General features: G+C 41.3%; 1 long non-coding RNA gene across 1 annotated transcript; it reads left to right on the top strand.

The window, feature by feature from the left end:
* Nucleotides 1-1,913: 1,913 nt before the first annotated feature.
* On the top strand, nucleotides 1,914-17,081 carry LOC150008796 (uncharacterized). The gene is made up of 3 exons (XR_016511341.1): nucleotides 1,914-2,668; nucleotides 2,779-2,861; nucleotides 16,732-17,081. It is a non-coding gene; the product is annotated as an uncharacterized LOC150008796 (long non-coding RNA).
* The last annotated feature ends 406 nt before the right edge of the window (nucleotides 17,082-17,487 follow it).

The raw sequence follows: 17,487 nt of genomic DNA, 5'->3' as shown, positions 1-17,487 counted from the left end.
GCTGCCAAGAGTCACACAGCTAGAAAGTAAGGGAGTCGGATTCCAATTTATTGCTCTTAAAACTGCTCTGTGTTGCCTCCTGCATGGGTGAGTTAATACTCAAGGTAAGTATAAGTGAAGTAAATTTCAACTACAGTGCTAAGAATTTTTGCCAACTAACCTGTAAGTTCAATAGCCTTTTATAACATTTCAGTGGAGATGAAAACACTAAACATTTGGACCAAAAACTAACACAGAAATTAGTAGTTATCCACATTAATAATCATAGAGAATAAGCCCGAAGAGGCTAAGAGAGCAGCCTAAACATTTAATTATTTTCCTACCTGAAAAAAAAAAACAAAACAAAAAAACACTATCTCAGCAGATGCAGATGTTTATGTTACTTTCAAATCCACTGCAGAGAGAATTCATTCTCCATCATTTTTCTCTTTGTCAATTCCTGTGGTATCCACAGTTCAAGTGATCACTATGCACATCTCCAAATAAGGAAGAACAACAATGTGGTCGAAGGGAACCTGTTGTATTTCTACAGACTGGTAAGGCTTGAGTAAAAAGCAGTTTGTGATCTAACAGGAGTGAATGTCAAGTCCCTACGGCTAGGCTAAATCCGCTCTACATGGTCTTGTTCTGTCCTGATTAGTCTGTCCCAGACAGCTAATCCTTTTGGTTAATGAATACCATGGCTTCATCATCTCCAGTAACAGACACCACAGGATGCTGGGAGAGCCCTGCCAAAGCAACTTGGCAGAAGGTGCTTGTCTATTCATAGACTGCTTTGTACTTAGAATCAATGAAAAATTAACAATTAAATCACCAATATATTACCTCACTTGAGGAGGCAGTGTCTAGCCCATGAGCCTGCAGCCAGAAAGCATTGGAGCTAGACCTGGAATTCAGCTCTCCGGACTACAAACACAGTGTCCCACTGCCAGGAGCCGAGCTCCTGCTTTCCTGCCCAGTGCCATCCTCTGGTGAGGCAGGGCAGCAGCTAAGTTTAGGTCAGGAACAGGTTTGTATTTACTTACAAAAGTGCTTTGTGCACACATCCTGAGCTGCCAGAGGACAAAGTGGGCAAGAATGACAAATTAGCAGGTTTAAGACATTTGCTTGTGTGGTCCTATTTCTGCTTCCATTTTGGGGTCAATTTTAAGTTAGGGAAGGCTTGGGGAGAGCAGGGGAACTGGAATGAAATAGAAAAGCAGATATCAATGGTTATCTAGCTTCAGCAGCTGAAAATCAATAGCTGTCTGGCACACTTGCAGAGCACAAATGGTAATAGAAATATCAATATTAGAAAATTTTTATAACATTTAAAAATACATGAGAAATTTAAAAACATAGCAAGCCCCTATATACATGTCTATCTGCAATGGATTTGATAATTTAAGAATTAACATTCTATACCATATTGGCAAATACGTATGTATATTTAAGTATATGTATATATACTTCTTCCTTTTCCTCAAAAAAGGGCATTGTTCCCTAAGAAAGTTGTTTCGATATCAAACTCCTCTCCCTGACTCATTCTCAGAGGCCCTCCTAGAAACTATATGGGTCTCCTATGGTCAAGGGTGTACACAGGCTTTGCCTGGCTTTTCGATTCTGATAGCTGGCTGGAGAAAGTATGGCAGGCTCAGAAGGAGATGACTGAGAATGTATCTCCACCTTAAGTATGGGAGAGCGGGGCGGAGGCCTGAAGCTGTCCCTGCTCACAGCTCCCCTTCACTAGTTCCCACAGCCTCTCTGTTTGCCCTGGGATGTGTCAGAGTTGTTCAGCCCAGGAGCTAGATATGCTTCCTTCCCTGCAGGCCTTAGGAGCCTGCATTGTTGTAAGGCCAGCTCCCAAATCACTAAAAGTTGAGTCACACTCTGTCCTTCTTCCGTAATTCATGTCTTAAAAGAATTAGTTTGTCCTTCTCTGGCTGGACTCCGCAGAAAATTCTGCTGTCTGACCTCTGGCCTGTTTGCCACTACAGTTCTCCCCAGAAAGTCTGCAGGAGGCCTCCTGGGAAGCAGTGTCTCTTTAGCTCTGGTCTTGGAGGTTGGCTTACTGCATCTCTTTAGACTGAAGTATCACCTGCTGTTGCAATTGAGTGCTTCCTTTGCAGCAGGCCCTTTATTGAAATCAAAGTACAGATGAAATTCTGAGCTTCACAGGGATGACAACATTGATTAATAATCCCTAGGAACCGGTGATTGCTTCATGGTCCTGAAGTAAGAAACCCACAGGGGTGGGAAGAATCACAATGAAGAGAATGTTTTGTCTTGTAAATTGAGTAACAGCATTCCCTAGTGACCTGCTATTGCCAGAATTGAGGATAAGCTTCATTGCACCCAAGGAGAATATTTTTTCTTTTCAAATCGAAATACGTATTTAGGGTTGTTTGTGCAGACTTTCTTGAGTCTGGAAAGAGGGAAGCTGATGCAATATTTACACACTCCAAGGTGTAAGCGAAGAAAAAAAACCCTTTTATCCTGCCAGTTACCCCAGAGGTGACAGGCTCTACCTAGTCTTTTCTTACTTATCCTGTCTCCTCCATACTCTTCCTTCCTTCCTTCTCTTCTTCATCAGCCAGAGTGCCTGTGTTTAAATCCTAATTTCGACATTGCCAGGCGTGAAGTCTTGAGCAGCTTACTTGACCTCCGTGTTGCCTCATCTATAAAACAGGTACAGGTGGTGTTTCTCTTAATAACACATGAAGTATGTACTAGAATCCCCACAGGCTCGCTGTAAGGTTCAGGTGCGAACACTTCTTCATTCTCCATGTTTCCCTCCAGGTGCAGGAAACTCCACCAACGGGACACACCCAGCCCCTCGCCATCCTCTGTTGCTGAAGAGGCTTAATCCGGTTAGAATGAGGGTGAGTAAACTGGCATGCTTGCCTTGGCTTCTTTCCCTCTCTTAGAAGTGAGCAGTTGCCCCTGCCTTTCCAAGGCAGCCCTCCTGTGAGACCGGCCCTGGCCCAGTGCTGTAACATTGGCATAGTCAGGAGATTCTAGAGCTCATCACTCAGAACAGCAGCACCGCCATTAGACCTGCCTGGCCCTTTGCCACAAGCAGGGGTCCTGCGCCTTGGAGTTCCTTCCTCAAAACGTCCCATGTCCCCCACCAGCGCCTGGGAGTGGTTGGACAGTCAGTGATGTCTGGGCAGAGAACAGTGTGGGCCCCCGACCGTGTGTACACCTTTGGGGTGCTCTTGCCCTGGACCCTACAAGTTGGCTCAACGAGACTCCCTAAGAGGTTCCAGGACTCGTATCGAGGGGTTATTCTGGGCCCCTTGGCCAGGCTATGGTTTCAGGAGGGTGATTTGGCCAGCAAGTCTCTCCCACTGACTGGCAGGGTTTTTCTTTTGCAAGAATGGGCAAGATTAGCCTCCCAGAATTATGTTGATGTGGAGTGCCTGTCATTTCAGAATCAAGGCAAGGTTGGGTCTTGGCTTGAGCTGCATGTGTGGACCCATGTCACTGAAGTGTCTCCCACTCTGTGGCTGTCAAGGTGAAAGTCAGCAGGTGTCCTTCCCCCTGTGCCACCCCCACTGCTAGCACCTTACCCCAAGCAGTTACTTACCCCAAGCAGGCAGTGGCCAAGGTGACTGTGCCCCTCTCCTCTAAGGACACCTGAGCACATTGCTCCCGCACATCTGCAGGCCCTTTCCATCCATGATCTCTTCTGCCTTTAGTCACAGTGACGTCATGCTCACATGGGTTGCTCTTAAACTGTGCTGGATGAGGACAGGCATTTCTTGTGCAAAAGGAACTTTTTCTCCCTGCATCCATTACCCCTCCTCCCTGCTGATGGCCGTGGAAGGCGGGGTTTGGTCCACATGGACAGAGATCATATTCTAAGAAGTTCAAGAGAGGATGTAGCTGGAAGATACGCTGCTTTGTTTATGCTATGTGATTTAGAACAGTTTAACACATCTAGACAGTGAATTATTGTCACATTTTCCTGCACACTCTGGATAAGATTTGCATATGTGGTCACAATCAGCGAAGCACAGTAACAGCCTTTGGTAGAGTCATTAGAAGCTGGTATTCACAGGTGACAATTTGGATGGCGTCTGGTCAGGAGTAATGCATTAAATAAATGGAATCACAAAACTGCAGAGGCAAGATGACCTATGTTGGGTCGATACAAACAGGTCCTGAAAGACCATGGCACCATGAGGAATAATGCTGTCACATTTTCTCACAGCAGAGATAGGAAATTAGCCCAGAAAGTGCATATAACAATAAAGAACATAAATAAATACTTCCTGGACCTGGACGGGAAAAATGGTGCCTGGACTGTATGAGGAGGCTTCACATGCACACATGGGGCCTTAAACAAATACATAAATGTGTCTTCTTTGCTCATTATTTGTTCTAAATCTGGATTGATAAATCACCAGACCTCACATGTGCTCATATATTTTATGATAGAGTTTTTAATCAAATTGTTTATAAAGACAAGAGTCCAACAAAAAAAATATTTCCCAGGGCCTTGCTCATGCCAGGTTGGCCTTGGAGAAAAGCTTCACCCATTGAAATAAGTCGTTTGCCCCATCTCAGCCTTTCTCAGTAACACAAGTGCTGTTTTGGCCACTTTCTGCCACTATTTTGTCTTGTGCCTCAGTTTATTTAGATATTTGATAAGGAAAAAGGGGTGCTATTTATTCACACTCTCTCGAAGATCCCAACAGTAAGCACTCAATAAAGGTTAGGTTTTTTTTTTTTTTAACACAGGTTGCATTTTTTATTGAGGTATTATTGCCATATAACATTATATTATTTTGGGAGTACAGCATAATGATTCAATATTTGTATATATTGGGAAATGATTGCCACAGTTAGTCGAGTAAATATTCATTTCCATACATAGTTAGTTTTTTCCTTGTGATGAGGATTCAAGTTCTACTCTCTTAGCAACTTTCAAATATACAATACAGAATTATTAACAATAGTCACTGTGCTGTACGTTATATCCCCATGACTATTTTGTAACTGGAAGTTTGTACCTTTTCCACCTTCATGCATTTTGCCTACCTCTACCTGCACTGCTGCCTCTGGCAATGCTTGGTGGTTGGTTTGTTTAGATTCCACACATAACTGAGAACATACAGTATTTGTCTTTCTCTGACTTATTTTATTTACCATAATGCCCTAAAAATTTATCCATGTTGTTGTAGATTGCAAGATTTTCTTCTTTTTTATGACTGAATAGTATTCCATAGTACATATCTACCATAATTTCTTTATTAATCCATCAGTGGACACTTAGGTTTTTTCCATATCATGACCATAGTAGATAATGCTACAGTGAACACGTGATGCATATATCTCTTTGAATTAGTGTTTTCATTTTCCTTGGATAAATATCCAGAAGTAAAGTTGCTGGATCATATGGTAGTTCTATTTTTACTTTTTTGAGGAAGCTCCACACTCTTCTCCATAGTGTCTGCAGCAGTTTACAGTCACACCAACAGTACACGAGGGTTCCCTTTTATTCCACATCTTTGCAAACATTTATGTCTTGTCTTTTTGATAGCTACCAAACAGGTGTGAATTAATGTCTTGTGGTTATGATTTGCATTTCTCTGATGATAGTGATGTTGAGCATTTTTTCATGTACCTGTTGGTTGGTTTTCCATATGTCTGAAAAACAATGTCTATTCAGACACCGCCCATTTTTTAATTGGATTGGCCTTTTTTTTTTTTTTTTTGCTATTGAGTTGTATGAATATATGATTCTGTCCAGAAGGTATTCAGCCATGTAATATGAAAAATGAAAAATGAAAAATAGAGACATTTATTGAAGAAAATACAAGAAACATTGTACATAAGACAATGGTGCCTCAGCCCCCTTCAAAGTAGGCATCTTGGGACCTCACACTGTTCTCCCAATTGCCAACAGCTGCCCCATTGTATTTTCCTGAATCTCATCAATGTTCTGAAATCTCTTCCCTTTCAAAGGTGATTTTAGTTTTGGGAAAAGTAAGAAGTTGCAGGGCACCAAATCTGGGCTATAATGGGGCTGAGTCACCTGGGTGATTTGGTGTTTTGACAAAACACTCTGCACAAGACGTGATGCGTGAGCGGGCATGTTGTCATAATGAAGCTGCCAATCACCAGTTGCCCATAGCTGCAGCCTTCTGAATCATCTGAATAGTTTCTGCAGAGGAATGTTCAAGCTTAATGCAAAATTTGATGCCGATTTGTTGTTCTACTTGTTCAGTCATTTTGAATGCGACGGCCACACAGTACACACGCTCACTCAATGGCATCTATGGCACCCACTGACTAATAGAGTGAAGTCATCATTGTTCATGCATACGTATTCCAGTCCATTCTCCTTGGATGCCACATCAATGTCTCACAAACCGTTCTCTTTGTATTAACAATGGCTGGACCTTCTCTGGACAGGCCTTATATGTGTGTGTGCATGTGTATGTATTTATCAGATCTGTGATTTGCAAACATTTTATTCCATTCAGTAGTTTGCCTTTTCATTTTATTGATGGCTTTTTCTTCTTTTTTTGCTATGCAGAAGTTCTTTAGTTCAATGTAATCCCACTTGTTTATTTTTTTCCTTTTTTGCTTTTTCTTTTGAAGTAGTCAGATCCAAAAAATAATCTTTTAAGATTGAGCCACGGAGCTGACGACCTGTTTTTTTTTCCCCCTCTGGGACTTCTAAGGTTTCAGGTCTTACATTCAAGCCTCTAATTCATTTTAAATTAATTTTCGCGTAGGTATAAGATAGTGTAGTGGTCCAGTATCATTCTTCTGCATATATCCAGTTTTCTTAACACCATTTATTGAAGAGATTGTTCTTTCCCCATTGTATAGTCTTAACTCCTTTCAGAGAAGGAAAACTCTGACTCCAAAAAACCTCCGCTGCCTTGCGGCATACCTCTTCAGGGGAAAGGCTAAGGGAGTAAACCCCGACAGAAAATCCGGAGCCGGAGTCCCTAAGGCGGTTTGATGTTGTAGTCAACACCGGCAACTCCTGCGGCGCACCTGAAGCCAAGCTGTATTGACTCCGTCTTTCCCTTGGACCCTTCAGCTGCGAAGAGAGGGGGGGTCTGCTGCATGGGCAACAGCAGACCCTCCATATCACCCTGCCCAGGCTCTGTAGCTTCAGCTTCACTGGAGAGGACACTCCAGCGTCATCACAAGATGTCGATGCAACACGGGAGGAGACAGATACCGTGTCACTCCCGAGTTGGACTGCACAGCCATTCTCAGCGGTGCAGATAGACTCTTAAGAAGCTACACCATCGTCTCTGGAGACGGATGGCTGCCGACGACGGAGTCTTAACTCCTTTGTTGTAAATTAATTGACCATATATGTGTGGGCTCATTTATGGGCTGACTATTCTGTCCATTGATCTATATGTCTCTCTTTAAGTCAGTATCATACTATTTTCGTTACTATAGCTTTGTAATAAAGTTTGAAACCAGGAAGCGTGATACTTTCTACTTTGTTTTTTTCTCAAGATTGCTTTGGCTTTTTAGAATCTTTTGTAGTTCCATACAACTTTATGGATTTTTGTTTTATTTCTGTCAAAAATTACATTGGAATTTTGCTAAGGATTGTATTGAATCTGTAGATTGCTTTTGGTAATATGAACATTTTAACAATATTAACTCTTCCAGTCCATGAATATGGAATATCTTTCCATTTATTTGTGTCTTCTTCATTTGTAGTTTTCAGTACACAAGTCCTTCACCTCCTTGGATAAATTAATTTCTAGGTATTTTATTCTTTTTGATGTAATTGTAAATGGGATTGTTTTCTGAATTTTTTTGTGATAACTTGTTATTAGTGTATAGAACATAACAGGTTTTTGCATATTGATTTTATATCTTGCACCTTTACTGTATTTATTGATTAGTTCTAACTGTCTTTTGAAGGAGTCTTTAGAGTATTCAGTAAATCATATCATGTCATCTGCAAATAGTGACAGTTTTACTTCTTTTCCAATTGGAATGCCTTTTATTTGTCTTGTCTAATTGCTCTGGGTAAGACTTCCAATATTATACTGAATAAAAGTGTCAAGAGTGGGCATCTTGTCTTATTCCTGATCTTAAAGGAAAAACTTTCAGTTTGTTGCTGTTGAGTATGATGTTAACAGTGGGCTTTTCATATATGGCCATTATTGTATTGTGGTGCATTCCCTCTATACCCATTTTGTTGATTTATCATAAATGTTGAATTTTGTCAAATGCATTTTTTGCATCTGTCGAGATCATATTATTTTTATCTTTAATTTTATTATTGTGCTATATAATATTAATTGAATATTGAATATTGAACCATCTTTGCATCCCTGAAATATATCCCTTGATCATGGTATAAGATCTTTTTTGTATTTTTGAATTTGGTTTGCTACTATTTTGTTGAAGATCTTTGCATCTATCTTGATGAAGAATATTGGCCTGTAATTTTCCCTTTTTTATAGTGTTCTTGTCTGGTTTTGATATCAGGGTGATACTGGCCTTGTAAAGTAGGTTTGAAAGTGTTCACTTCCATTCTATATTTTGAAAGAGTATGAGAAGGAGTGGTAATAATTCTACTCTGAATGTTTGCTAGCAGCCAAGGAGGCCAGGCTATGAGCCAGGAGATCCTCTGAAGTATGTGTGCAATTATCCTCTATGGGGTACAATTGGTGTTCAGGAGCCAAGTTGATCTATTCCTAAGACTAGGCCAATAGTGACAATTCCTCAAGCCAGTTGTATCCTTTACTCATAAAGGGAAAGTAGTTCTACTATGCTGGTTGCTGCTCCTTTACCAGCATTCATAATCCCTTTACCCATTGCCCTCAACAGAAAGCATAAAAGAGGACCAGAAAACCACCTGGAAACTCAAAATTTCCTTCTCCTTCTTTCTTTCTGATAAAAAATAATGGTTCATTTTCATCCTGGCTGGTGTGGCTCAGTGGATTGAGAGATGGCCTGTGAACCAAAAGGTCACCGGTTTGATTCCCTCAGGGCATGTGCCTGGGTCATTCGCAGGCCAGGTCCCCAGTTGGGGGCGTGTGTGAGAGGCAACCGATAGATGTTTCTCCCGCACATCGGTGTTTCTCTCCCTCACTTCCCTCTCCGAAAACAAACAAATAAAATCTTTAAACATAAATAAAGTCAAAGTTTACTTAAAAAAGAAAAGAGTGGTTCATTTTCAGTACCAAAGCTATATTTAAAAGTACAAAAAAAAAAAAATACTTAAAAAATCTAAAGGGCTGCCTCTCCCTAAATTGTTCTGTGAGAAAGCCATTTGGTAAGGTGAAGCAAGGAAGGTGAAGGTGCTGGGCAAGGGGGACCATAGTGGCTCAGAGTGGGTGCCGCCATATGAGCAGGCTGAGGAATCATCTCCACAGAGAGGCAGCTCAGCATGGCATGTTCAAGTCCTACAGGGTGGGCTATTGGAGTCCAACATGTGTATAGCGTGTCACCGCAAAGAATAGCCCAGCAGAGTATTCAGATCTCAGGCTGAAAGGTGGGAATGGAGCCATGTGGGGGATTGTCTGCTGAAGAATGTCAAAACCACACTGGGACAGCCCAGTGTAGAGAATGAGAACCCAAGTGTGGCGAGTGCAGGGTGTTCGTGTTGGTTGCAGAGACGGGCGTTCAGTTATGACTAGGGAGATTGACAAAAATAAATAAATATATTAATGATGTGGGATCCACATGAGTCACTATGAGTGAGGGGAGCTACCAATGTGGCGAAGGAGGAAACTAGAATGAACCCTGTAGTGTCGATCGGAATTGGGCATGTCAGTGTCAATTCATGATTTTCTGTATACAGAGAGAGAAATGTAGGTATGTGTGTGTGTGTGTGTGTGTGTGTGTGTGTGTGTGTGCTCACGCGCATGCATACAAACGCACGTTGCCTACCTCTGTCCCCTGGGATGCTTAGGTATAGTGATAATCCTAATACCCATATCTGAGTCTCTAAAATCCATCTTCCACAAAAAGGAACAGGAGCCTATTGGTAAAATGGCTGATGAGACAAGAACAGTACGAGAGCCTATAATACCTTGAGCCAGCAAAGGAAGTGATCAGAGAATGATGGAGACAGGTCACAAGGACTCAGAAAGCAGGTTAGAAGGGGCCAAATTGGGAGAAGTTTGTATATCAAAATAAGTAATGATCATGAAAGAGTATACACCATTAAATAAAATAGGAAACTGTGCATTCATTTAGATATAAATAATTAAACTTTGGTAAAAATAGTACATTTACATAATTTCAAAGTACTTCATTCCAAAATTGCAAAGGAGAAAGGGTAACTTTGCAGTGTAAGTACCTGGCAGACATCTCCTTATTTAAGTTGTCAAAGTGACCATCACCAATCATGAGAAAAAGTGAAATCCTAATACAAGGCCTTTATAAGAACTTCTGTGATATTCCTGCTAAAGATGCATAACCTGAATCCAACTGTGAAGAAACATCAGAAACACCCAAGTTGAGGAACATTCCAAAGATAAGTGGCCTATAATCTTCCCAAAATTCAAGGTTAAGAAAAATCAGGGGAAAGCTGAGAAACTGTTCCAGACTGAGAGGTACTCATAGATATGATCATTAAATGCAGCGCATGTTCAGAACTGGACCATTGCCTAAACTGGAGTGAGGTCTGAGGCTTAGCCGGCAGCAGGAAACCATTCCCAGGCTTCTCAATATGGTGCCTGGCAGAGTCGCTCCCGTAGCTACATTCTCGCCCCCTCCTGGGTCTAGTCTCGAAAAAGATGGTTCTTTTCAGTATTTTCTCCCAAAACCCAGAGATTCAATATTATTACAACCACTTTAGTTGTGCACATCACTCTTCCGATCGCTATGACCAAAAGGAAGTGGAGCTGTATGTAGCTATTCCAGCCTGAGTTGCATGTTTGAGCACAAGGCCCAGCCCTGGAGCCGAGGATGATGTCCCGCGGACCTGTGGGCTGACAGTGGGGAAGGTGGTAGATCCCAATGAAAAACAGCGGTAAGAAAGGAGGGGAAATGAATGCTGGGAAGGCAGTTGTGGACATCTGTCCACAAATGTTCAAAGTGTTCACTGCTGCAAGGTCATAAAAACATATAAATCTCTTCTGAAACTATTAATTTACTTTCATCATGGTGTAATTTTTGAAAATCTGTGATTGTAATAAACCCCTGGCACTTTGGCAATAGAAAATAATTCTTTCAATTGTCAGTTACTCAACATCTCTATTCAAATTGGATCTAAATCCTGCCATATTCTTAAATTAATAAGCTTATGCTCTTTGTTTTTCTATACAAGTTCAATCATTTCATTCATATGACTTTTCATGTCTGTATGGAAGACTGATCAGGAATCCAACAAACTGGGTCTCAGATCCCTTTGAAAATAAAAAAAATTTCTATGGCTGAGAAAAATCAATGTCACTGTAACCACTTTCCATGTCCTAACCTCTGATTATAGTTGAATTAATCAGCCTCCGTAACCTGCTTCAAGTTTTTCCATGGATTTCTCAAACCCCACACTGACAGAGGGACAGGTTCTATTTGCCTTTGAATGCCTAATAAAAGAATATAAACCATTTTCCTAAACTCCTGGGCCTTAGTCCCTCCACTGTTAAATACTGTCATTCAAGATTCCATGAGCTCAGGGCTGCACTAACACAGGAGTGTCAGAACAGGTTTCCCAACCAGCAGTTCCATTTCTAGTGAATAGGTAAATAAAGGAGACTTGGGTCCTTTGAGTCCTACAAAGTAGAACTGATATCATCAAAGCAATTTTCCTTTCTTCCCCCTGTATTTGTGTTTACAATATTATCGCACTGAGATCTCTCTGGAGTTTATAATGTAAATTTAGCGTGTAATATGTAATAAAGTTATAGCTGTGACAATGTCAAGCGTTGGAGTAGCTATTAAAGCCCCAGTTACTACTTTTTTCAGAAACTCCACTTGCTCTGCCCACATCAGATGCCCTGTATCATTTTCTACCTTCTAGTTCCAATATTTGCAGTGATTTCAGTCAGAAATAATTACAGATCAGGACGGTAGTTAATTTAGTGATGTTTCAAATCCTTAGATATGATTCAGCTGAGTGCCCAGTATTTCTGTAATGATTTGCACATGCATCATTACATCTTCTGTGTAGCATTGTGCCTCCCCTGAAACAACAAACTTGAAAATTTTTAATTTAGTTTCTCAAAACAAATTTCAAGGGGTTTCTGGGAGGTAGATTGTTAGAATACATGGATTGGCTACCTATATTTCAACACCGATTAGAGGTAACAGTTTATAGATATTTCCCCCCTGGGCTAATCCAATCTTTCACTTCCATTCCTACAGAAAGTCTAACCCAGGGAAAATCAGAGATCAGAGAATGTGAGTACTGGAAGCAGCTTTTAGAGATCATGTGAGATACTGCACAGTTAGTGGTTTGGTTTCCTTTGAGAATTGGAGAAAATTTAGGAGCATACTCCCTGAGGACACGGACATTAAAACGAATATGCAGAACTTGGGTCCCAGGGAAAGAATCTGAGTTTCCTGGGCTTGGAGGGTCATTGAGATAAAATGAGTTGACAAAATCATAGAATAAGGTGATGAAGTTAAAATTCAAGCCTGAAGTACAAGGAGGTGATGGCTACCACAGAATCTTTTATGTAAGGCCTCGTAGGTATAGGAGTTGGCATCTGGAGCTTAAATGGAAGATATCACCTAATGTATCTAATGTATCAAAGTGTCATAAAGTTATTCCATATTCAAATATTCTGCTCCAGTTAGTGTTGATTCCTACCAATTACATCAGTGTCTTTGTGTTTTGGACTCCAGGATTATTGGTGGTTTAGAACATGGGTCGGCAACCTCCAGGCCATGGACTAGTAGTGGTCCATGGCCTGTTAGGAACTGGGCTGCACAGCAGGAAGTGAGCATCAGGTGAGGGAGCAAAGCTTCATCTGTATTTACAGCCACTCCCCCTTGCTCACGTTCACGCCTGAGCTCTGTCTCCTGTCAGATCAGCAGCAGCATTAGATTCTCATAGGAACACAAGCCCTACTGTGAAATGCACATGCAAGGGATCTAGGTTGTGTGCTCCTTACGAGACTCTAATGACCGATGATATGAGGCAGAGCTGGGGTGGTGGTGCTGGCCCTGGGGATCAGCTACAAATCATTAGCAGAGAGGTTTACTGCACAGATACCATAATCAATCAATTGCTTGCAGATTCATATCAAAACCCTATCAGTGAGTGGCAAGTGACAATTAAGCTGCATCTGGTGGCAGGTTATAAAGACATCCCCCACCCCGGTCTGTGGTAAAATTGTCTTTCACAAAACCGGTTCCTGGTGCCAGAAAGATTGGGGACTGCTAGTTTAGAATATTCAACAATGCACAGTTAATACAATGCACATTGATTGCAAAGTGAAAATAAAAATCACATGAAAGTGATGTGGAGAACTGCTCAAAAATCACACATGCTAAGATTGATAAGTGAGGCACTAGTGGAGTTGGAGTGATAGCTTAAGAGGCTGGCTGGCACCCCAAAAGAGAATATTTGGGTATGAAAGTGTTTAAGAGAATCCTCTGAGGAGACCCATGAAGTTCTCACCCATTGTTAAATGATCCTCTTTAGGGTCATGTTGTGAAAATCAAGCATCACATGAAATACGGTATACACTCATTGGAAAGTTACACCAAAATCTGCAACTTTTAATTTCATGAAATCCTATGGAGCCTTTTTTAGTTTTCATAATTTACTATAAAGTTTTGGTGCCTATCAAGTAATCTCACTTTAAATTGCTATTTTTTTTCTTTTACCCATTATCTTTAGATAATGAATATGTCTTATATTTTATTCTAACTTTAAGAAGGAGAAACTTCTTTTATGTGATCTTTAATTATATCTTTCTTATTCCAAATCACAAAGTTCCTTTAGGACTGTCATTTTGCAAATTTCCCGCCAGGACTTTTGGGTCAAGTTCATAGAGATGGAATGTCAATGATGGCCTCTGGGGAATAAAATTGTTGTGCTACAAATTGAGCAAATTTTGATTAACTGGGAAGAATTTTTCTGAAAGTCCATGTGCAATGTAACTCAATATTGTTTTGAAAAATGAGAATGTCATTGAAACCAAAGGGCATGAACATGAAATAGATGAATTCTGGGTTATTTATTGAATGCCTCTCATAGACAGAATTTTGAAAAGCCTTATGTGGTTTGAATAATTTGTAACTATGCATGCTTCTTTTCCCAGACATTTTAATCATTAATGACTCAACAGCATAAAACACCCTCCAGGACATTTTTATTCTGTTTGGTAATCTAAGAATGAATTATAAAATTAACCTTTATAATTAGATTGTTTCGGTTATCCAGCAGAATGGAATTACTATTAATTTGAACTGTTGATCAATTTCTTATTGTGACTTTAAAATGGCAATACAATTCAGGGACTCCTATTTAGGCATCTTCCCTGCTTAGTTAGCTCTTCAACACCCCCATCATTTTTGCCCCAACAATTTTAAGGCTCAGTACCAATGGTGACATAGGGTTATTGGTAGGGTGACCCCATAGTTTATCATCCAGACTTGACCACTTTGGAGAGAAAGAGCACAGGGACAACAGCTGTAAATTGGAATTACGCCAGTATAAGAAGCACAGGGCCACTGTACCTACTAATGGCCTTGTTATTATTGCTCAGGAGTTAGGGACCCCTGCCTCCCATTATTTACAAAGCCTCTAGTGAACATTCAGCCCCTGCACCTGACACCCAGGGCCTGACTCAGTACGTGCTGCCCTCAGAGACAGCTTCCGCAGGAGCCTAGTGCACCAGAGGACACCAGCCCTGCTGCTACGGGGCCAGACAGGGTCCTAGCCCTCGGGACGCTAACCACTACTTGCTTCCTCATCCCTGTTGGTTGAATTCTCTTCATGAGGTCAAGACTGAATGGTGTTCCATGGATGAAAATAGGGTAAATACCATCTAAGCCCAAAACACTGAGCCACGTGTGTGTGTGTGTGTGTGTGTGTGTGTGTGTGTGTGTGAGAGAGAGAGAGAGAGAGAGAGAGAGAGAGGCAGAAATAAGTGATGAAATGGAGAACTACAATGAAATCTTGTCATGAGTTTCTGCCCTTTCACTGATTAATGGTGTGATCTTCAACCTCTTTGGGCCCCAGTTTCTCCAAATAGAGATGATACTCATCTCTACCTAATGTGGTTGTTATAAGGCCTAAGAGTCTTTTTATTGTCCCCCACATCTAGTCTTGCCTTCTTTTTAGTAATTGAATTTAGCACATTTTAACTGGACTCATAATCTCCAAAGTAGCCATTCGACCTACCAGCTTCTCTTGTAGCTCTGGTGCATGCAGCTTCCTGACCACATCCTCACCAGGAAGCCATGGACCCCACTTCCTCTCTCCTCTCCCCTTTCCGCACTGGCTAGGAAGTGGCAACACTGCCACAGGCAGCCTGGACCCAGAGCAGGAAGCTACACCTTCCGCATGGCAGAAACCTTTGCTTCTGTACTAACACACACAGAAAAATCAGTTTGTCTTATATAAGCCACTGTACTTGGGGCCTTATAATCACAGACATAACTCACGCAAGCAGCAATAGTGGATCTGAAAGCCCAACAGACTCTAAGTCAAAAGGTGCACCTTATAGTTCTGCTCTGTCGCGTTCATGTCCTTGGGCATCTCTAAACTTCACTTTTTTCATCTTGAAATGTAAGTAGGAATAATGCCTAAAAGATAGATGGGTATTAAATAATAAATACATATACTATGTGGTCATTACTCTTCATTTTGAGCCAGGGTTCATCTCTATGAATTCATTCATGCATTTGGCAAGCATTTAACCCTTCGAGTGACAATGTCGCTGTGAGCGACGCTGACAAATTTTCCCAAAAGTGCCAGTGTCACTCCCACTGACTCTTTTTTTTTTTTTGATGGCTATAAATGTAAATAACAATGGAATGATTTGTATTTTATGTTTTGTGCTCTTTTTTGGTACCTCAGGTTATATATTGATATATATATATCAGTTTTTCTCATGTCGATCCAAATTTCGAATTACACATGGCACTCAAAGGCTTAAGCAGCAGGGCACTAGCCAAGGCACAGTGTTTTCTATAGCCTTGCGTAAGATTCCGAACGCTTCTAGCCCTCATGTGGAGGGAGAGTCCACAGACCAACAAGAAATGTTATATAGTAACTGCAAAACAAAAGGAGCCAGATTGTGAAGATTTGTGGGGAGATGGTTCTGGCTGGAGGGGACACCTAGGGCAAAAGGCCATGGTGGGAAGAGCATAACTTACTGGAAGACAATAAAGAAAGCCAGCGTGGCTGACACAGAGGAGGAAGTGGAGAAGATAGTAGGACAATGAATTGCAGGAGCAGAGGCCCCGTCATTTGTCCATATAGTTCATGGAGTTAATTCCAAGCAGGATGAGAAGTCATTAGAGGGCTTTAAATAGGGATTACATGATGTTAGATCCCCAGTACACGTCTCAGCTGACAATGCTATACCCAAGTGCAGGCAGCTCACAGGAAAACATAACTTATTTCACAAAAGGCCTGGTAAAATCCTCTGCTGTTTCCTCCGAGCCCCCACTTCCCTCGGCCCATACCGACTGCCACCTCGCCGGGCACTCTCTGCCCCCTACCACTCTCAGCAAGCTTTTGTTGTATGACACTCCACATGGTTATGTCTTGTTTTTTGCTATTCAGTTAAGAGCTCCTTGAGAGAAGGGACCACTTATCATTCTTTATCTGTTTTTTCCAAGGTGCTTTCACTTATAGAAGGTGCTTAACAAATCCATGTTTGAGGATTGGCAGAATGAACAAAGAAATGAAGAGCATTCAGTCGATCGCCTCTGTTTCCCCACATCCCCCATTTACTGCATATTTTCCATTTTCCCTGGAATCCGTTGTCCACCACGTCTCTTGGTAAACTTCGTTTCACAATCAACCGGAGTTGCTCTGAGCCTGCTATGACTTGGGCAAACAAATTAGGATAAAGCTCTTGATTGTCTTGAAGAACTTAGCAAGTTGTTCATAGGAATCGCAGAACTCAGCAGACGTGAACCATTGCTAACAGTTGAATGTTTTTAAGCAGAGTAAGATAAAATGTCACTTCATGGAAAAAACTAAATATGTCTCAAGTATTTATTGTGCATGGGTTTTTTTTTCCCTACTCTTAGTTGCCAAGCTGTGGGTGTTGAAAACTCTTCAGAAATTTGGTCTGTCATGTTTGGATGGTGGGTGGCAAAAGAAACTCCAGGGGAAAAATTCAAGACATTCACTCCGTTGTCTCTTATTTAAGGGTGAATTGTAGAATGTTGGATCCAAAAAGAATTGGAGCTGGCACAGCCAAGCCAGTGGCAGCTCCAGGGAGGACAGTTTTCTTGTGGAATGGTGTCCCCAGACCATCACCTTCCTGGCTCTCAGGCCACCATCTTGATTACTTTTGCAACAGATTTTTATGACGACAGGGTATTCTTTGAGAAATACAGTCTTAGAAATGTCCCAGATAGGTTCAA

This window comes from Furipterus horrens, unplaced genomic scaffold, assembly GCF_987537825.1.
Source record: "Furipterus horrens unplaced genomic scaffold, mFurHor1.1.pri manual_scaffold_5, whole genome shotgun sequence".
Classification (NCBI taxonomy): Eukaryota; Metazoa; Chordata; class Mammalia; order Chiroptera; family Furipteridae; genus Furipterus; species Furipterus horrens.
The sequence above is the reverse complement of the archived record's forward strand: the minus strand, read 5'-3'. Positions and strand labels throughout refer to the sequence as shown.